General features: G+C 35.7%; 1 protein-coding gene and 1 long non-coding RNA gene across 15 annotated transcripts in view; both read right to left on the minus strand.

Annotated features, from left to right (window-relative positions):
• LOC120097141 (uncharacterized) overlaps nucleotides 1-23,362 on the minus strand; it is a 49,755-nt gene extending 26,393 nt beyond the window's left edge. The window contains exon 1 of the long non-coding RNA XR_005494384.2: nucleotides 664-23,362. This is a non-coding gene — a long non-coding RNA (uncharacterized LOC120097141). The remainder of the gene's footprint in view (nucleotides 1-663) is intronic.
• Nucleotides 1-23,594, minus strand: part of Pcdh9 (protocadherin 9) — an 898,173-nt gene that overhangs the window by 355,945 nt on the left and 518,634 nt on the right. The gene's annotated exons all lie outside the window — the stretch shown is intronic.

Raw genomic sequence — 23,594 nt, forward strand, 5'->3', positions numbered from 1 at the left:
CCCTTCAAGAATATTTAGCTTTAAAATCAGCTTTGATAACATCCTAATTTTACTCTTCCATGATTTATATAGCCTGTTGTTTTTCCAATCTTATTTTGCCGGCTTGTGTAGGATTATTCCAGGAAGCTTGATAGCGATATATAAGAAAGCTAAAGTGTAGCTTCAGAGAATTTATCAGTAATGATAGAAAGGAGTTTTAAGAAAGCAAACGGTGCTTTTGTCTTTGTAGTTTGTGTACTTCTTTTATTAAAGAATAAAACTCAAACTCAAATGACAAAGAAGGCTGTGGGTTGTGTCTTTATTTCTGGTTTGATTTTTGTCCATGAAACTGATTGCTCTACAGCTGTAGATATCACTATCCTGAAATATCAATGATATTTTAAATATTAAATATTTTAAATATTTTAAACATAACAAATGCAAGTGTATCTCTCAAGCTGATAAACTGAAAAGACTTTGCAAAGAATTGTACTGATGACTCTTTTGTAACTTACCACATAAATTTTTATTTAATTTTATTTTTATTTTGTGTGGATGGATGTTAATCTGAAAGCATTTCTGGGCATCACATAGAAGCAGTACCTAGACAAGAAGACATACTTGAAACTGTAGTTACAGATAATTTTGAGTCCCCTAGGTGGATGATAGGAATAGAATTCATACCTATGAAAGAACAGTCAGTGTTTCCGCCAGTGAACTCTCTCCAGTATCTGGATCAAAAACTTTGTCTTCCAGTCTCAAGATCTATACCAAAACATGCTTTTCTGTCTCATGATCTAGATCACTAGTGTGCTCCCCATTCCTTGATTGTAGTTCATTCCAGATAGCCAAGTAGGCAACTGAGAAGAGCCATCATAATGGTCACCATGGTGTCTACTATGTCTACTGAGAGAGCAGAATTTAATCCTGTAGCAGTCAAAAAGTGACCTAACATACCAAATACCCTAGTTCCTCATCTATCTTCAGAGTGGTAAAAACTGGATTGAGAATACCTACACTTTATTATAGCTTTGGCACCAAATAATTTAACTCTTGTTCAAAGTCTTTTGTGTATACTTTCATATTTATGGACATAGATAGTTAATTTACTTGTGTCTATTTGTCATAATGCACATCACACTTTGAGTGCTGGTCAATTCCTTAGCACTACAGTAAGAAATTTACACACATCAGAGTCTTCCCAATTACTCCTGGCATTCCCCACACACATATAGAAGAAGTACATCTAGGCAGTTTTAAGCTTTGGAAATAAGTGCTCTGTTTTAGCTTCAAATTTGTCAAGGGGCAGCTGTCAGAGTGCACTATTTACTTCACCCATTATATCTTAATCTTTACACCCGGAAGATTCACTGCTTTCACAACTCTCACCTCATGAGGGGTTGCATGGCATCCCAGAGGAACTTTCACCCTAGCACAATATATTTGAAGAATAATGGGAATCAGTATTTAATATTTCACATAATTTATTGACTAATATATCTACTTCCAAACCATTAATATCACTACCGTTCAATGGAAATACATTATATGTTTAAAATAACGAAACTTCATTAAAAAGTATCAATTGTTTGTATACATGCATTCATTATTCATTTATTTATTTATTTAATAACTGATTTTGCAAGAGCATGTGCGTGGATATCAGAGGACAGCATGAAGGATTCTCTGTTCTATAAAGTGAGACACAGGCATCAAGTTCATCTAGATGGTAAGATTTGACAGGAAGTCCATTAATTCACTGAGCCAGCCTATTGGCTGAAATTCTGTTCAATAGGATGAATCTTACACTTTGCTTGTATTCAGAATCAATGTATTACTTAAAGAACTACAAATAATTTAAAGCAAGTTAACTGTGTCTTTTCAACACTCCTGATCACAGTTCACGTGTAACCTTGAAGCTTGTGAAAAGGTTATAAATGTGTGTAAGAACACGTGAGACATAATTGGTTACGGAAGAATCTGCACATAGGTCTGTTAATCCAGGCATCATTTTGTGCTTGAATATAGGTAGCTGGCCTGCATTCTGTAACTTCTCAGTACACTGTTTCCATTCTCAGAGCATGTTGTTCTCTAAGTGTTGGAGCCATAAAAGTATAGACCTTCAATTTTCAGAAACATCCTTTTCTATAGACTTGCCATTGCAGTTAGCAAACCTAAAATATTTTAGATATTTAGTCTCTCTTATGCTGTAAGGGCATTAACATACACTCACATGTCAATATTTATTCATTTTCAAACTCCCTGAATGTGTACATGGATTAAAAGTTCTTACAGATCAAACTGCTAAGATATACATAGTGACACAGGAATGCTATGAAGGTTAATGGATTGTATACAGTTAAAGAAATCATTAAAGAGTAACAGCCATCAGAGTACCTGTCATGGTAACTGCCTTATAAAGCAATATAGAAAAAGAAAGCTAAGCACAATGCCCTGACAGCAATTTTAAAATAATAGAATTCTTATAAAGGTTAGCTAATCAATGCAAAATTCGTTTTAAGTACTTTGAAATGAGAAGATATAATTTTCCATGTTAACTTATGAAAAGTAAACTGTCAATTGTGCTGGAAATTATTTTTAGCATTATATGGTTTATAAGATTTTATTTCCAGCATAGAATAACAAATTACATCGAAAGGTATATAAACATGTATCTAAAAACAGGCAGCCTTAATGTGTGAACCATGGAGAAATTTGAATTGTTTTTAATATTTCACTTTAGTGATAATTCCATTTTCTATTAGCTATTTATTTGTGTATATGTTTATATACCCAATTGCAGTGTGTGGCGATCAGAAGGCAAGTTGTAGGAGTCATTTAACTCCATAACTCTATAGATTCTTGGGATCAAATTCAAGTCCTACAGGATAGAAGCAAGTGTCTTTACTTGGTAAGTCAAGAAGCACCTGATTTTTGATTTCCTGAAAACATTGATTTACTTTTTTACTATTTGTTTAAAAATAATTTCAATTCTGTGAAAAACAAGAAAAATATGTTTTCTTTTTACTGTGAATCTATAGACAAGGAGAGTCATAGAATATTCATAATGCAATTAGTGAAAGTAATTTTAGAAAAAAATCATTTGAATCTTATTTCCAACATTCTACAAATAGAACAATTTTCAAACAGGTACTGACTTAAAGTTCATGAAGAAAAACAGAAAGTATTCTTTAAGATACATGCACACACACATTTATATATATATATGTATGTATATATATATATATGGAGAGAGAGAGCATATTTATAGAGATAGAAGATAAGCTTCAGAATCAGAAACTATGATTTTGCAAAATAATTCATACAAAACCTTATTATGGAATAGTCTCCCTTTCAAATATATCCAATCCTTGTAATAATGAATTTTAGTGCAAAACCAAAATTTTAATAATCAACAAAGTCAAACCACATGCCATCCTTCATGATGACTTTCTCTTTAGTTAGAACATAAAAGAAGAATTATTTGTTTATGGAGATAGTAGAATAAGTTATTAGAGTGACAAGGAATCAGAAAGTGAGAGATATATTATAATTCCCACTTAGGGTTTTATAGTGATTTGGTATTGTTATTAGCCTGATACGCAGTCATATAATGTAAACATTACAATAAATATTGTTACAGTCAGATGTGCAAAGACATGGTCTTTATGAGATCTACATACGCATGCATTTTGTAAGTTTACAGTAAGGTCATAGTCTCAACCAAAAAATTAGTGCATCATGGTGTTGGGTTAATGACGGTTAAGGACTTCAGAACATTACTACTCTTGCAAAGGACTTAGATTGATTTCTAGAAACCACATGGTGGTTTACATTAACCCATAATTCCAGTTCTAGGGATGTTTTTCTGATCATGGTGAGATCCTGCCTGCACAAGATACACATACAGAGTCTCGTGCATACACACATGCACATAAAATTATTAAGTAGGTATGCATTTGAAAAACTATCGATTTGAAAGAATGGAACACTCTCCCTGTCTGATTCACAACTAAGTGATTAACATTCTAGAACACTTAAAACACAGTTTGTAATCGAGTCCTTATTTCAGTACAGGAGAGAAGAGAACACTGTAGTCTGCTTGTCTGTGTTCATGTGCTTCATGCTCACACGGAGGATGCTGTGCTAGCCAACGGTGGCCTTATTCTTAGGCCCTTTCCCTAATGAATCCATCCCACTGCCTATTTTACTTTGTTTTTACAACTTAATCTGAAAACGAACTCACATATGTAGACAAAGAATCAGCAATGCATTGATGCAATTCAAAAAATAACTTGCTGAAAATCTCTGCTGGTATTTATTGAAACGAGAGTATGTATCTATAGAAATGCTAGAAAATACTCAAGGTCTTTTATTCATGTTACTAACATAAAACTAAAATCCATAAAATACAAAACAACTCCAAATCCAGACGGAAATTTGATTCTCTCGTGAAGAATGAATGGGCAGATCACTAGTTTCCAAAACAACAAAACAAAACAAAACAAAACAAAAAGTCCTTGGCATAGTATCAAAACTTGGGTGGCTGAATGCACTCTCCAATTGAAATTCAAATATTGAGGAAGGTATGCATCTCATTTAACCCACCCACCATGAACACTCAGACATGGGATTACACAGATGTTCAAAATTAACCTTGCAGTTCATTGCTGTCTCCTGGTATTTTCTCAAATGTCAATTGTAAGCACTTCTCATAATCTGGAAAACAATTTCCTCATGACCATTTTTAGATATAATCAATTTGTGGTTCTGGTAATTGTACAAATGTATCATAGTACCTGTTATACCATGACACAATTACCTAAATTATTTTGTGAGCCAGGTGGAATTGAACACTTGACAAGTTTGGCCCCAGTGGAATTTAGAACAATGTAATGACATATGCATTTATAGTCACATACATATGCAAGCAGAAGCAAAGAATGGAGTAATGGGCTTTAGAAAGCTTTTACGCCGAAGATTGCTATATCCCATGAACTCAGTGTAACCTTCTCAGGTGTGTTTTATTCTTTCGTTCAAAAATTATTATTGCATTTCCCTGAAAGACGAGTGGAAGAAAAGATTTAGATTAGAATTAAAGTATCTGATACTTTCATTTTTATATGAATACTGCAATGTTAATGTTACAGTAATTTAATTTGAAAACCAAATCCCTAACAGATTATTTAAATATGTTATCTTGGAACATAGAGATGTAATTACTTTCAGCAATAAAATTCGCATAGATTTCTTCCCAATGTTGAAAAGAACAATTTCTATAATTTTTATATGCAAATGCTTCTGAAAATTAGCTCACCTGATACATGGCAAAGTCTTGAATGCATCTAATTAAATGATCTTTTGAAAATTCTACTTAACTAAAGGCAGATGATTCATGGGGTAAAACATCAAATGAAATTGCCTTTTCTTTTTTATATCTTCTTTATACTACAATAGAATCCTGTTAACCTAGCTGAGGCTTACACTTTTCCCCTTGATAATTCTTTTTGTAAGACACAGTGTGTGCATTTCTGAGATTCACATAGTATTTGGTAAATATTCAAGACGATCAGCTATGTCCAGAGTCCTTTTCATTATGTGTGATACATTGTCACCAATGACCATTTTAGTTTCATCTGCACCGTCTTCACAAAAGCAGCAAAACCCTTCACAGATATTTAGGTGCTGATTCAGTGTTTTCTCACTTTGTAATTAATGAGCATTCTATTTATTTGGAGAGTTTATTTTCACTGTGGAGAGGCAGAGATTAATGAGATCTTGCCAGTTGGGAATGAAATCAATCCATCAACTAATTTTACTGCCTTTATGTGTACAATACAGTTAATATCTAGATAACCCTGTGTTTTCCGTAGGTTAGTATGTACTTTTTCTAGAATGTTTTTTAAGGTATTTATGTATTTATATGTTGCGTGCTTATAAAAGTGTATTTGTACTTCCTGTGTTTAAGTACTCCCTGAGTCTACTATGCCAGTTTCCATGAACTGAAGATCCAGGTAGTTGTCAGCTGCCTAATGTGGAACCGGGGGACCAAAACCAGGTCTGGCAGAAGAGCAGCATGCACTCAGAGTATCTGAGTCATCGCTCAGGCTCAAATTTACCAGAATTAGTATTAAGGAAAACACATATATCCCTTTATATAAAAGTAGCATGTAAAATTTTATCTATTTTACCACAGATATTTGGACAAGTCTGAATATTTTCTCCATCCTTGACTTCATTCTTGGGTTACTTTTATAAAACAAAATGAAACTTAATTATTCCTTGTATTGATTAGTGGCATTCTATAATTTTTATAACTTCCTAAATGAAGTCAAGGACCATTAACAAACAATAATAATGTGCACTATATATGAAAGGATCGACTTATGAAAGTACAAAATCAAAAGAAAATTTAAAAGTCTCACAATACAAGAAAATATGATGAGAGACTTTTTTATTAATTGGTTATTTTATTTACATGTGTTTTCAATATATTATCACTCAGTATCATTCAATGTGAAGAAGAAAAAACAAGACTCACAAATAAAAATAAATAGTAAATAAATAAATGGTATTTGTATAGTAAATGTTCATTTTTATCGTATATATTGACAATAAGAATTTCTTCTGATGTTAGATGCTAACTGTAGAAAATCCTTACATTTTGTATACAACATTTCCATATCAGTGAAGTTCTTATTGTTCTGCCTCAGCATTTGAATAACTGACTGCATGGTGAGGCAAGGTGAGTGGATAGTCAAGAAATGAATGAAAGCTGAGTGAATCCGTACCTTTGACCTGGGCAGAGCCATGTGGTCTCAGCTTCAGGGAAAGTGGCAAAGCCCTCCTCTATGTTAATGCGAAATTTCCCAGTTCTCAATTATGGGGTTTTAAGAAGAGTTTATCAGTTTGTGCTAGAACTATCAACTACTGCATCCCCCCTCCCTGGTGACTGCACCCTGAGGCTGAGGCACTCCTCTACTAGCACTTCATACCAAAAGAAACTTACTTCTTCTCATACGCTGCAAGAGACAATCCTGTTGTTTTGTGCATAGTGCGTAGTGTTCCTTTAGAGCAAGCAGAGACCATACCATTTGGCTTCTCTGTATACCTATCTATGTGTCTGTTCTTAGTTCATCCCTCACACAAGGCTCCAACAACAACCAGGTTTTCAGACCCAAGCCCTGCAGGACAAAATACAATGGCCTCTATATTTTGAGATAATCATTTAGTGTTATTTACTACATTAACTTTAATAAATTATCAATAGCTCACTGGAACTATTTAATTAAAGATGTGTGTCATTTTTTAAATAAAATGGCTGGAAATACTTGACTCACTTGAAACATTACTCTAGGAAAAGAAATATGGGCTCCAAAGATACTTTAAATATAGCTCATGATGTGCCTTCAGTTTCTGATTATAATCAACATGAGAAATGAAGTTATTCATACTCTGTTGCAAACAGAAAATCCACATCCCTGGAAAACATCGCGGGTTATATTCAGTTGTTTCTGTTTCTATCCTCCAACATCAGCTGGTGGTTTTGCTTCAGAAATTCAAAGCAGATGTCCCCAGCTTCTGAATTCAAACTGTCCCCAAACACCCTGGATAAACGTGTAACAAATGTCACCTATCACAGTATGCTGCTTGTATGCATTGCTTTGAGCTCTCAGATTTCTGGATAGCATATGCCAAGCCTGAATTCTGATTTTTTTTTTTTTTTTTTTTAGTTTTCGTTCTAAACAGAAACATGATATTTTTGGAAAGTATTGGTTTAGAACAATGGAAATGCTTCCTTTAGCAATGGAAATCTAATTTGAACTAATTCTGCTCTTTACTCATACAAACTTAAAGTAAAACTCTCTGTAAAACACTCTGTGTTTGCTATTTTTGGGGGGTGGGGTGGGGGAATACTTCAAAATGCTTCTGATGGCTTATGCAGTTTTCATCCACCTACTTGTGTGCTGCTTCGGAGTCTCAGAAAATCTTTGACAGATGGAACCCTCAGCTCCACTGGATCCCTTGTGTGTTGTGTGCAGGTTACACTGCTCTTAAGCAAGGAGTTTTGTCTGGCTACTCTTGTTGGAACTCCGCCCTCCCACGTTTTTGGCGATCTACCTCCTGCTTCTCTTTAAGCATCCTTACACAGCACTTTGCACTGTTATGTCTGCTACCTGTCTTTACAGATCCCTGGTTGATACTTCTAACATCAACTCTGCTATTGACAGGGAAACATACCATCCGCCTTCATTCCACAATAAATAAATTTGTCTGTATATAAGAAGAGCTGTGACAAGCATGTAATGAGTGCCTTATCAATATCTGTGATGTTCTACTCAAGTTTGGTCAACAAGATCTTAGTATGTGTACCAATATATTTATATAGAAAAAAAACAGGCACCTGTGTACATGTATGCAGATGATTATTTGGTTTTATTTTGTTTTGGTTTGTAGCTACTGTGATCTTTCTGTCACATGATCACTAATTTATAATTATGGGATCTGACGGGAAGCTTTTCATTATTAAAGCCCACAATCCTTTATTGGTGTTCCTAGATCTATTTCCCCCTCATTATTTTACTGTTGAGTCTTCCTCATTAATTTTCTGTATATTTACTATTCGAGATACTTTTATCTAGTCATTCTTACCAAATAAAATTTTACTGCAGTGCAAATATAACATACTTATTTATGTAGACATGGCTTTCTAGGGCACCATGACTGTACAACATAGAACAATTTGTATTCTCAATATTGAATTTTGATCCCTTAGGAAAATACAAACTCGTTTGAGGATGCTTGATTAATGTACATCTACATGGTTATGTACATTTTATCTGTATTCTCTGTGTTTATCACTTGCTATCATCTATAATCTATAGAAAGATAGATAGATAGATAGATAGATAGATAGATAGATAGATGAGAGAAAGAAATAGAAAGTAATGGAGGAAAAAGAAAAGAGGGAGAGAAACACAACACACACACACATACATACACATAAAGAGAGAGAGAGAGATTGAGAGAGAGTGACAGAAACAGAGAGAGGCATAGATTGTCAAATTGTTTCAGTCTTTGCATATTTTCCTCATTCTAGCTTGGTCTAGAACTTTGGGGCAGAGTCTTTTTTTTTTCTTTTTTCCGGAGCTGGGGACCGAACCCAGGGCCTTGCACTTGCTAGGCAAGCGCTCTACCGCTGAGCTAAATCCCCAACCCCGGGTCTAGAACTTTGACTCTGCCCAAAGGCTTTGTTCAAAAGAGCATGCTCCATTCTGGTTGTTGTTTTGTCTCCTGACAATTGCACACATTACAGAGAGTTAACAAAACATTAATTTGTATGGAAATATTAAAGTCAGAATGTATTGTAATTTTAGATTTTCATATTGTATATTTACCATAGTAATAATGTTATTCATGTTGGTTTCCAAATGAAATGTTTTATGTGTTCCCAACTGGAATTAATTTTCTTTATCTAATTACTTTCAAAGCTGACTCATTTGAAGCTTTGAATGTAATTGGTGGCCCTGGGATCCATTCTGTTTCCATGGGCAGTTTGAAAAACAACACTGTACGGTCACACATCTCAGGTGCAGGGGAAATCATGGTCTTCTATGAACAGCTGCAGAGAGAATGGCATTGCCCCTCTATTTCTTGCTTTCACCGGCTTTTATTAGTCCACAGAGTGGTTAGAAACAAATGGTAAAGGTTTGCCCAGAACACTTTATAGTGCCTCTAGGGAGTACTGCCTTGTTACATCTCCTGGCTGTGGCAGTTGTCATTTAAATACATTGTTATAGCCTGTTATGACACAGAAAGTGGGTGGCTCATAAAGCCACAATGCAGGACACTTCTACAGTGATGAGTAAGGCTAAAAGACAACTTCCCATTTGTGTTTTCTGTTTGTGGTCTGTGTTTCTGTATTTCTCTCTCCTTTTCCCTTGCAGGCACTTACAAACTTCTGCCTAACACTAGTTTAGCCCAGACGCACTGTCAATTTAAATGGCTTAGCTGACAAGTCATGCTTGTCAACATTCATTAGCTGTTGTCCTCAATGGAGCTATTGGATACCACGTTGGCTTCAAAAATCAAACAGGCATTAGTTACAGAAAAAAAACTGAGAGGACTTTTCCAAGTGTTCCCAGTGAGTGTCCCCCACACTAAGCACACAGCACAGGAATCGCACTATCTCATTTTGCTCCCGTGTCAACTGTCTGCTTCAGTCCAGTGGATGTTCCCTGGACTTATCTGGAGAGGAACACCTGCCACTCATGATGTTGGCAGACACAGTGCTTCACATTCACTTCATTTGTCCTCACACCAACCATGTCAGATAGGTGGACCCATTTGGGGTTTACAGATAGGGGAACGGGATTCGAAGAAAAACGTTCTTCAGTAAGAATAAAATACGGGAATTGATTTTGAGTTTAAAACCTGAGAGTGAACATAGAGCTCATGCTTTAGCCTGGAGTACATCTCCTTTTTCTATGTGGCAAAGCTAAACTGAAAATCTTTGCCTCTTGTTGTTATCTATACAAATGTTGGTCATCTACCGAATTCAAATGCCAGCTTTGTTTTAGCCAAGAATAATTCATAAAGGACTGTTATCTTGTCTATTTGTAGCTCAATTTAAACAACATTGAGATTACTCATCTATATAATGCTTAACTGACATCTCCTTTTAATTCAGAAGTAAACCTTGATATGCAATGAGGTTATCTAAAACAGGCAAATAAACCACTCAAGGAAATGCCTGCAAATCCATTAGCTAAAATAGATATTATATTACCCTTGAGAAAGTGTAGATAAGGATAAACGGAGTTTACAAAAACCTTTCTTTATTCTTATTTTAAATATATATCTTTTTTTTTCTTTTCTTTTTTTTCGGAGCTGGGGACCGAACTCAGGGCCTTGCGCTTGCTACCACTGAGCTAAATCCCCAACCCCTTAAATATATATCTTAATATAAGAACTATTTGCTGGGCTTTGATATTTTTTCTTATAAGCACCAGCTCTTTGGAAGGGGTCCCTGCAGAAGTACACGCAGAAAGATTGTAAGAACTGGCGATGAGGTCATTTACATTGAGACCATTTACCCTTACAATTATAAGGTCTCATAAACGTGTTTGCCTAGACATAAACTGAACAATGATAATACCAATAAACATGTGGAAGGGGCTTAGACAAAGAATGATGGAGAACTAAGAACTGCCAAGAGCAGGAACAGCAACCTTATCCAAGAGAGGAGCAAACCTAATGGTTATTCAATTACAAATGGTCAGCCCTGAAATATATATGCATACAAGTACCATAAGGCAGAAAGAATATATATATATATATATATATATATATATATATATATATATATTTGAAATAGGTAAGAAAGTACAAGTACATGGGAAGATTTGGAAAGCAGAAGAGGAAGGTAAGGAGGAAGGTAAGTAAGAATTTTGTTACAAATAAAAAAACTATTTTAAGTTTGTAGAAGGTTTCTATAAAGCCTTTTATTCCTTCCTTCTAAAGCAATACTGGCAGGCAGGGCATAGAACTAGCAAAGTGAACATCACATGGTTTAGAGAGTATTCTGAGCAATACAGATTGTGGAAGATTTAATTGTGGCTTCCATACTTAAATGTGAGAAGGAGGCAGAAAGCAGAGAAATGGAAATTTTATAAGTGACTACTCGGAAGCAAATGATTGGTTCTTAATTTTACACATACAAAAAGATATGGTGATTTCTCACATGCAGGAGCATCATCTACAGTTAGCAAAGCTGCAAGGAAAATAAAAAATGACCTGTGAACCATCGGGTGCCTGTAAGAGTAGCACAGTGATGCTTCTGTGGGAACCAGTTACTCCAGAAAGCAGTTCAAAGGGATTTACGTGCTCTAAGTTTAAAGCTCTAGGAAAGGGATGGAAAGTAATACCCAATGGTCACTTTTATAGCATTTTAAATTATGGTCTTGTTATTCAGCCTCTAATATTTGAAATAAGAGTCTTGGTGTATACGTTAAGAACCATCGCTGTCTATCGCTTCAATGGGTTTTCTATTTATTTTATTGTATAGGCTTTGCTACAGCATTATTTTTTTGTATCAAAGGATTTTTCCAGATTCTAAAAAAGAAAATGCTGTTTACTACACATTGTCAGTTTCGTAGCTTCTTGGCATTTATCATCCTTCCTTATAGTGGTAGCTCAATTCTGTGCGTATCATCTCCATTGGATAGCCACTACTTCATATTTATTCTCTAAAACCTTAGTGTCTAGTACTTGAAGTGGGTGTAGAGGGGACATGTGTGTTGAAATGAAGTCACACAAGATAGCACAGGTTTGCTCAGGACGTACTATGTACATCAGGATGGTCTCAGAGTTGTGGTCTTTCAACTCCAGCTTCCCGAATGCTAGCTGGGATGGCCAGTTTGAGCCACGTTGCCTAGCAACGTATGTTATATTCTAGATGGACTTAGTTTCACCATATATTTCATCCATATCATCTGAGTCTTCATGTTTACTTATCTAAGTGGTAATCGTGATGACAAATGACGCTAGACTCCAGTATGCTCCACTAAGAACGGAAACATTTACTAGTTTAAAAATCTCCAGTCATCATCAGAGAGGCTTCCTCTGGCAGAAGATGGGAGCGGGTACACAGATCCATAATCAGAATTCTGTGGGGAAGGAGTCTAAACTGGAGTCTCCTTAGCTCATTCTCTCAGAGCTCAGAGAACCTACAGAAGAGTGGGAGGAAATCTTGTAGGAGTCAAAGAAAATGGAGGACACCAATACAATGTTCCCCACCGAGTAAACTATGCAGCGCTAATCTTGGCTCACTGAGGTTGAAGTGGCATCCACAGGGCCTGCATGGGTCTGCACCAGGTCCTCTATAGCTGCTAGTTAGCTTGATATTTTGTGGAATTCCTAACAGTAGGAGTGGGCATTTCCCTGACTCTGTAGTTTCTTCATGTGACTCTTTTACTCCTAATGTGTTGCCTTATCCAGCCTGAATGTGAGCACCTTTCCCTTATCTTATTCAGTCTTGTTTTATCCTAAGTTGTGTTGTCCTTTGGAGACCTAATCTCTGAAGGATGGGAAAGTGGGTCTAGAGAGACGGGAGGTGCATGGAGAGCTGAGAGAACGGAGGGAGTGGAAACTGGAGTCAGAATGTATTGTATAAGAGAAGAATTTATTTTTTCAATAAAAATAGGAGCAATAGTTAAACAGACAAATAAGTAAACATCTTAATCTTCGTTGTATTTCTTGTTAGTAGTTCCTAGGTTATAAAGTTTCCAAAACTCTTTATTTAGAAACAAATTAAAATTTTGAATTCAGTGATGCTGTTTTCTACCTATGTCTGGCATATGCTATATTTAAAAAGTCTTCTCATTATTTGACTATCTTGTCATGTTACCAAAAGCCAAAGCCTCTTTATTTTTTTTTTTTTTTTTTTTTTGGAGTTGGGGACCGAACCCAGGGCCTTGCGCTTCCTAGGCAAGCGCTCTACCACTGAGCTAAATCCCCAACCCCCCAAAGCCTCTTTATTAATGGTCACCTTCATTGAGAAGGTTTTTCTAATACTTCCTTCTCTACTGATGCCTTCATTCATGTTTTCTTCTGCTAAAACTTCCTTAATCACCATTCTGTGTTTACAAATCAATGGATTTGAGTTTTATAGTCCTGACTGAATGTACTTGGTTTCATCCTATTATTTTTATTAGACATGTTTAAGAATGACTGTCTTTCACCCTGTAGCACTAATAACTTCTCCCTTATTCAACATCATAGTAGCAATGTTAGGCACATGATAATTAAACTATTTGGATCATATGCATTGGCTTTTGTCCTCTGATCTTTTTAACTTTTGTTCGGTAGTGGTGATTTTAGGGTGTACGATGTCTACTTCTTAAATAGAATGTATGTCTAGGTATAAAGTATTAATATATATTCCTCTTGCATAAATAAAGAATGCTCAAATCTATTTATAATTAAATGCACATAATAACGATGATGCCAACAATAATTGAAAAGTAGTATACATTATTATATCCTTATTTAGCATCAAATATTTTAGTAAAGGTGCAGAGTTTGATAATCTAACAGAGTTCCCAATGTTAGCAAAACGACTCTGCAAATCACTACGCCATGGAACAATATGACCCATAGCAATAATATAGACAGCCTACAGTTTTATAGCCCTTGCATGTCTTCAAAGCTTTTTGTCAGCAATTACCTATTTTAGGTTTCCAATGACAGCAACCTCACTATAACTTTGGATTTTGGCTCATGCTCTTAATCTTCTATTGAATAAATATATTAGCTACACATAAAATACATTACATGTAGGAAAAAACGTAATTATTTCAATTTGAAATACATTCCCATTGAAGACCAATAGGTTCGTTAGACAAGGATTTCAAGTATAGTAATTATTCTATCAAAGCACTATGTAAAGAATGTGTGTGTTATATGTGCATGTGTGTATGCATATGTTTCTCATTAGAGGTGTGTTACCCTGATTAATTCATTCTCTTTGGTTTTTCAATTACTCAGATTTCATTTTAAATCAGCTCATATCCACTCCATCTTCCCCAGAAACTTATTACCCTTAAAGGTTTTAAAAATAAAAATAAATAAAATAAAGACTTATACAGCCCTCTAGTGTTCCAAACATACAGACCTCTACGTCCAAGGACTTTTAAGTGTGGCTGAGCTGGAAGTCCTCCTTTCAACCTCTCCTTCAGCGTGGAGTCTCTGCTGACACTTTTGCTCTTAGAGCACACATTATTTAACGCACTGAGACTGCAGCATCGGCAGTGGGACCTGAACTGTTCTCCCTCTGTCACTAGAGAGAGTGATGAAACCACAGCTGCTTGGAAGCAGCCTTTGTGGGGGAAGTACCCAGAAATCATGTCTTCTCAGGAAAACAATGGAAAGATTAATAGTCTGCATAAACAACTGCTGGAAAAGTTTACCCTGCTTCGTAGCTGGCTTTTCCTTCCTCCCCTCTCTAGAAATTTCCAGTGACAGAGCCTAAAGCTATCTTTCAGAAATCATACAAAACCTGACATTGCTAAAAAAAAATTAGCTTAAAAATGATGACATCAGGTGTTGCCTTTCAAATCAAATTTGAATAGACAGACTGCAGGTTGAGAGCAGACGCATAGTGACCTCATCACTAAGCAAGAGTCACAGCTGTCCCTGGTCTGCAGATGGAGCTGTTGACAAAACAGTGCCATCTACTTGAGAAAAATCAGGGCGCAGACTGGAACTGTAGTGAATTTGTCTTTTTTGCTTGGCCCCCCACTCCCCATATTTTCTTCCATTTTTATTTTTGTACATAAAGACTTAGTATATATCCTGGAGATTATCTTTTTAATTGAAAGAAATGTATCCTTTGAAAATTGAAGACAGAAAGGGAATTTGATGAGGTTTATCCGTCTGTGGAATTTTATCACAGGGACACTCTTAGGCAATCTAAAGGCGCCTGCCAGGGAACAATCCCCACACAAGAATGGAGTATGGACTTATAAAATAGCCTGCTTTTAAATGTTAGGAGAAAATTATGTGACAGTGCACATAAATGTTTAGATTTTTAGAATTGAGGAGGGGTTAACGGTCAGTTATTCTTTCAACAAACACAATTTAAAATTGTGTAAAAGGCTGTATTCACTTCTTATTTGGATAAAGGGCCATGCCAGCCACTTCAATCTTACAAGCAGCCAACAATTAAGGTATAGAGCAGACACGAGGCAGCTTAGGAATAGAGCCGGACATAGAAACAAAAGGAAAGACACCAGGTGTAAGTGCTGCTGGCAGGCCACTAGAGCAATTTTAAAAGTCACTTTAGCTGAAGTTTTAAGGTCACCGAAGGGAAACTTATTTGTTTGTTTTTTTTCTCCAAAAGCAGAAACTGAATTGTCAAGATATTGTTGCTTATACATGTCAAGATGAGGGTCAGAAATAAGCTTTTCCGGAACTCTCCATCACATTCTTTCTACTAAGGAAAAAAAATGTATTTCTTGGTGAAGTATGTCTTAGTGCCTGTTTAGAATGAATTTGAAGAATCTTGGTCGGGGTGTGGGGCAGTGCACCTTAGTCTTCGAATACCAGCCTGACTGCATTCTGTGACAATTTTGTACAAGCTTTTTGGAAAGTTTCAGGGTGCTGGGGTCAGTTACAGAACATAATCTTTTATTATTTTTCTTCTTTTCAAGAGGTATGCACATTGACTGAGGTAGGTAGGATGAAAAGTAGTGGACTTCTGCTACTACGGACAGCCCAGTCTTTGATAATCAAAAACATCCAATCAAATCCAATGTCAAAATATTACTCCCCTACTATTTTGCTAGACTAGGGTTAACATATGAATTAAAAAATAATTTACCCTTTTCAGATTATTTCAACCCTTTCACAATAAACATTTGGATAAGATTTAGCAGCTACTTCTGCATCTGAAAATTACTATAATATCTCTCTTGATATTTCAGAGAAAAATAAACTTAATCACTATAATCATCATTGGGAAAATAAAACCACATATTTTACAGTCAAAGAAATTAGAATTCTTTAGAAGGAAACAGGAACAAGGCAAAAATACACACACACACACACACACACACACTATATATATATATATATATATATATATACTCACACTATATATATACTCAATACAGTATATATATATACTCAATACAGTACATATATATATATTGAGTATTGAGTATTGAGTGCTTTAATATACTAAATATAAAATGACATATTTTCATGCTTCATAATGTAATAATATGTACAGTCATGATAAGCATGCTTTTCTTACTACCCCAAATGATACGTTTACTTTTACTGCATTGAAAATATGACATCTCACAAAATAAGTGTGTTCTGCCGGGGTTGGGAATTTAGCTCAGTGGTAGAGCGCTTGCCTAGCAAGCGCAAAGCCCTGGGTTCGGTCCCCAGCTCAAAAAAAAAAAAAATAAAAAAATAAAAAAATAAAAAAAAATAAAAAGTGTGTTCTCCCACTGACGTGGGAAAGATACTGTGGCACTTTTCTACACTTGGATAATATTTGCTTCACATGAGAAATAAAGCCCACACTTTTTAATAAGACGTCATCTAAAGTATTGGCTAGCCTCATTTTGTACCATGAAGTCCTGCATAATTCTTCTACCATTTGAGACATTGCTTGTGAATTTTTAGGAAGTAAAATAGACAGTACTCGTGGTATATCAAGTCTTTTACCAAAGGATCTGTACTGCATGGAGACACCGTGTCCATAGTTAATATGATGTTTACATTACGAATTTTAAAGAAAATTAAACCTGTATATTCCTTTTCAACTTACAGGAAGAACTTCACAATCACAGGCTTTTGGAAGCAAAATACTAATGGATTTTGTTTTTCAGAGTTGCATGCATTGGTCTCGGTTTTGAAGACATGTTCTTTGTTTACAAAGACTTTTAACAGATAACAAGATATGTAGAAATGTAAAAGAAAAGCAATCTCTTAAGTTTTGCTTTTAATATATATGTTAATGATTTCAAAACGGACAGTATGTTTGTGAAACTTGAGATGCCCAGATCCTTTAACCAGGAAAGATTTCTAATGGAGGAATGGGAACATCAATCCAGTCACAAAAAATTTTGACCTACATTTTTTTTCTTCCTACAAGATGTGCAGGGATAATGAGGGAGCAGAAATTGAAGCAATAACCAACTACTGAGAGGTGCAACTTTAGACTTATGTCATGAGAGAGAGCCCACCCCTGACAGTATTAACAATATTCTGTTGTACTGGCAGACAAGAGCCTAGAATCAATGTCATCAGAGAAGCTTCCCTCAGTGACTGATGAAGACTGATGCTGAGACCCACAGCCAAACATCAGGGGACCTTAGAGAATCCTGAGGAAGAAGAAGATGTCCCACCGTCTTTAAGAACTCCCTTTAAAATATCCAGTTTCTCTGAAAGTCCAAAATCTCTTTGAAAATTCAAAGTCTTTCCAGCTGTAAAAATCAAAATTAAATACTTAATGCTATTTACATCTCCAAATCTGCTGAGGTCCTCTATTGGAACTTGAATGTGCATTCGTCTATAGCCTTCAAAGACTCTCTTCATAGTACCAAGTGTCAAGTTCTCTCCGTGACACAGTCATTCCTGGGTCTCAGATGGTTTGAGGATTCACCTTCACTAACGGCCTCCCCTGTATTCTCACAGTGCCAAGCGTCAGCTACCCTCCATGACCCCTTCATGCCTTTATACCAGTAGCATCTGGGTAACTCTCATTCTTTCATGTTCTGCTGCCAACATATGATACAACCTTGGCCACCACTGAACTCGATTCTCTGTGATGACTCTCAGGAAACACTTCTCAGAACATTTTATCTCAAGGATTCTAGACTCTTCTTGTATTTTGTTTTCTTGCTTTTTTAAAATTGTTGTTTGCTTGTTTGTTTTTATTTCTTTGTTCACTTATTTTTTATTACTTTTATTTTTTTACAGTCCAGTGATTACCCACCCTTGGTTATTTATTTTGACTTGAGTATAGTAGTCATCAACACATATTTAGTGAAAAAATATTTGTTGGGCATAAATAATGATTAATTATGTTAACTGAAACTTCTCTCAGTGTAGAATTTGCTGGTTGTTTGTCCATTCAAATGTCACCGAATTTGGTCAGCAGTTTTATTGTTACTAAATAGAATTTTCCCTGGCCTTGTTTTTTCTCCACTTTTTATGCAACTGTGCGATCCTAAGCAGAAATGTCATACATCTACATGATGGAAGACAAATACGTCGTAGCCTGCGTCTGGTTAATTAATCTTCATATCAGTAACATGAAGCGGAAGTGGTGTTTAGGAAATTGAGCTTCCAAATGTAAGACATATTTGTATGCCAAATGGCATTGCTCCAGTTAACAGCTTTAGAAGAGAGTGGAGAACATATTGACATGTCTCGAGTCACACAGTACCTCACTACAATATGGAGTACAAATGCCCAGGGATCTAAAAAGGAAGAAAAGTTCATTTTGCAGGTGACATTTGACACATCAGTGGTCAGCATATAGGATATTCCCATAGAAATATACCAGATAAAAATTAAATTTAGTGTCTTCTGTTTTATAAGGCTTTTACGACACTACTGGATACTTTCTATAAATGTATAAAATACATCTATGGGTGACGTTGCAACTGAAAGCAAAGGGATTCTCATCTAAATTTATATAATAAATGCCTGTAATAAAATTTTATGTATGTCGTTTCAAGAAATGCATTATTCAGAGCACAAACACCTTATTAATAGTAGATGTGTACAGAATTGGCCTAAGGGCTGGTCAGATAATCAACTTAAACAGGAATACAAAAAAAAATCCTCAGTGAGTTCTGGGCAAGTTGATTTATAAGGTGAGTTAAGGTAAAAACATTACTACACATCTAAAGTCGCATTTTCTCCTCAAGAGAGTATTTGGGCTTTTATTGACTCCACCAGGGAGACTCTCAGGTGATGTCATGCATTTATATGTAGCCACATTCTCACACTATACAACAAGATTAAAATATGTGGCTCATAAGGGGGTAAAAGTAAGATTTTCTAACAGATTCATTACATTAATGTATTAATCTTAAACAAAAATTTAAGAGACATGTCACTGGTAGGTAGCGAAACAAATAAATTAAGAGTTTAATATATTGGCAATATTATGATTCTCATAAGTGCAGAATATATGAGGAATTACACAGGTGGCACATTTTAAAGTTTACATGGACAAGATTTATCTGAACACTTAAAACCTATTGAAAAAAATTTAAATTTAAGAAACAACGTATGTTATTCTAAGTTTATGTTAATGAATATGATACTTAATGATTATTATAATTTTTAATCTACATTGATCCATCAAGAGGGTCCATGAAATCTGGGTTTTGTATCTCATTACAATATCCTTATGATGGTGAAACTAAATTTAAAACAATTCTTGATGATTTCTATGATGTGCCTGTCCTTCTAAACCAATGTAAATAACATCATGCTTTCTCATTCCGTAATTATTTAAGGTCCACCATCTAGCTTTGAAATATGTGCAGGCATTCTCTTTTATGGTAGATGTCTCTCCTTGCTTTTATTTACAGGGATATTTAGACCATTGGTGGTAGATGGGATACGGTTTTTTTTCTGTTTATTTCTTTACATATGACAGCTCAAGCCTTGGATGAGACACTACAATGACATATCTATAATTTTGAGAAAAGAAGTATTGCCAGCTATTAACATTATATAATTGATGATGGTTCATTTAGATTGTAATGGTTTGTTCCAATTGATAATCAAATGTTTTAAATACATTAGCTTCTTTCTATAATCTCTACCCACTAAATCTCATAAGACACACTACTAATTAAACTTATAATTCTAAGTCCAGAGTCCTCATTAGTGGTACAGGGGATTGGACTATATATTTAGGGTAGAAAGACTAAACTTATTTGATACACATTCAATAGACATGTAGGCCAATTTACATTCTCTACTTTCAAGTTTCTGATGACCTATCTTTGCTATCTAGCTTTAGAGATAATAACAGTGTAAACCACGTTCCCATTTAAAATATTCTCTATTTCTTAAGCAGTTTACCAATATGAGCATAGAAAGTGAAATAATGGAACAAGAAGGCTTAGACTTGGACAGGATGGGAGGTCAGGGTAAAGAAGGGTATATGGGGAAGCATAACTGACACTAAAGACTTGAAAATAGCATCTAAATCTATAATTGCTGATGCTTTCTGAAATATTTGTACCTATAAAAGGCGTTTAAATGGAAAATTCCATCGTTCTGTAAGGGAGGAATATGCCTGTGTCAGATAGTACATTAAAAATCGAGTGACATGAATAGTCTATCTCTTTGAGTTAGTGGTCAATGAGGTTCCAGAGGACACGAACCTCAACCTGATATTCATGAGGCTCTAGGTTACCCTCCAGAATGTGTGGAAAACCTTGTTGCTGGAGACATTACGTATTTGAGCCATAGAATGAAGAAATCAAGCTCATATCGAAAAGAAACAACTATTGGATGGAAAGTAACTCTTGCTCAAGGTTGCAGACCTCAAGAAGCTATTACGTTGCATTAGATAGCCTGATACACATGTACATAAAGCTGAACGGTGTAGGTAAGGAACAATAAGTGTATGAAATTGCTACGGAAATGTGCTGCAGGGGTTATTGCAATGGACTAAAAGAAGTGGAGTGGAAGGAATCAGTACTTAGATTGGATTAGAAGAAATTGTATCTGCATATAAAGTTCTTAATACCTTAGATGAAATAGCCAATGTAATTTCTGTCTTCCTAAATGGATCTAAATGACACACTTTTGGTCTTAATTACATAAATAATATTTTCTTAATTAACTTATAATGCTTACACAAAAACATATTGGAATACACATGGCCTTAGGTGAATGTGATACTAAATATATTTCATCTTCTACTTTAATTGTTAGATAGTTATGATAAGTATTACATCATCATGTTCTCCTTAATACTTAGTTTAACAAGTGGTTTTCTCTGGCCAGAGAAGCAGGTAGGCTGATAGAAGATCGTCACCTCTATCCTTTTTCTCAGATCTCTCATTTTCATCCTTATCTCTGTTGAAGAAGACCTGCTGAGGCCTTATTTCTCTCCCAACATCTATCTCCTGGTGGATCACATATCTTCCCCTCAAGCTTTCTTCTTCTTTCTCATAGCTTTATCCCAATCTCTAATTCCAGCATGCACTCCCTGGGAACTCTCATGCCACCCGCGGATAGCCTACCCGTGGATCTTAGACTCTCACCATACTCCATATGTGTTCTAGTCTTACTCCTATCTCTGTAGCAGACCACAGGCTATCATTTCTTCTCCCTTCTGTTTGCAGCTCTGGCAAGTTACCCAGATTTTCTCTTCAACGCTTCATCCCAACTAAACCTATTGCCATAGCTTCCACCTCATGCACGTATTCTCTGGGAACCCACCAGGGAAGCAAGGAGCCTAGTGTAGCAGGTAGGGGAACTCTTGACTGTCATTCCCCCTTCTCTACTCTATAAACAATCCTCCAGTCTCATCCCCAACTCTGTAGAAAATTACCTAATGGAGCCTCTACTTACTCTTTGTCCCATTCCCAAGAGACTAAGAGGATCCTGGTGAAACACCCTGATTTCCCCCCTTCTGTACACCCCCTTAGGAACCACTTCAGGTTTATCCAATTCCTATGTATCAGTTCCCAATACCAAGAAAAACAATTTACTCAGAAACCTCAGTATCCTGGAAAATTTTCCTACCAGGCAACACATAGCCACTATACTCTCCTAAGAACCAGAGAGGGCAACCGAAACCCAAGGACAAAATTTCCATTCAGGAAAACAAGACCAGGTATCAGCACCTTCAATTACCATCTTTCCGAAGCCAGATGCCTAGAAACCAGTGTAAAAATGCAATTAACAGCAGCCAGGACAAAATGTGAGAACTTGAGTCCAGCAGGACAAGCCCTGAATATTATAGGCACGTCATAGCTGAAACACAGAAAGGGGTGTATAATACCTAGATGGATATGCTAGAGCCCCTTATAAAGGAAATGAATCACAGTATGAAAACAAAACAGACACTGGAAGAAGATGATCTAAGACAAGAAACTGGAGATAGATATAATACAAAAAACCCAAACTGAGAGAAATTTGAAAATGAAAAGTTGAAAAACTCGAGTAGGAAATAAGAGGCAAAAATTAGCTACAGAAAACAAAAAAAATGTAAGAGAAATGATCAGGCACTGATGATGTGATAGATGAAATGGATACCTCAGTAAAAGAAAATGTTCAGTCTAAAATTCCAGGGAAGAAATATCCAGGAAATCTTGGACACCATGAGAAGAATCGCCTAAGAAGAGTAAGAGGTTAGGAAGGAGAAGAAACCTAAGTCTAAGGCACAGAAAATATAACCACCAGACACAAAACAGAAAAATTTCCCTACCTAAAACAAGAAATGCTTACTATGGTAGGAGAAGCATGCAGAGCACCAAATAGTCTAGACTAGAAGGGAAATGCCTGTCTGCACGTAATAATCCAAACTTTAAATGTACATAGCAAAGAAAGAGTTAAAAGATGTAAAGGGAAAACAAGTAACACATTAGTAAACTATTAGAGTAATACCTGACTTCTCAATGGGTATTTCTTCTACAGACATGAGAGACCATAAATGCCATCTGAAACTACTAGGCTTTCAATTAATAGAGAAGAAAATGATAATTTTCAAAGTAAAACCAAATTTCACCAATATCTTTCTAAAAATTCATCCCTAGAGAAGGCACTGGAAGACAAAAACAGTAACAAAGCTTCAAACTTAAGAGGTTAGCCACTTCCAAGAAAACACAAAGAGTAGTAACTAAAAAGAAATAAAGCACATACACACACACAAACATCACTACCACCACCCACCACCACCACCACCACCACAACCACCACCACCACCATCACCACCACCACCATCACCACCATCACCATCACCACCACCACCACAATAACAACAACTACCAAAACAAATTAATAGGAATTAACAAATAATGCTTATTGGTATATTTCAACATGAGTGGTCTGAATTTGCA

This window comes from Rattus norvegicus, chromosome 15 (assembly GCF_036323735.1).
Source record: "Rattus norvegicus strain BN/NHsdMcwi chromosome 15, GRCr8, whole genome shotgun sequence".
NCBI classification, from domain to species: Eukaryota; Metazoa; Chordata; class Mammalia; order Rodentia; family Muridae; genus Rattus; species Rattus norvegicus.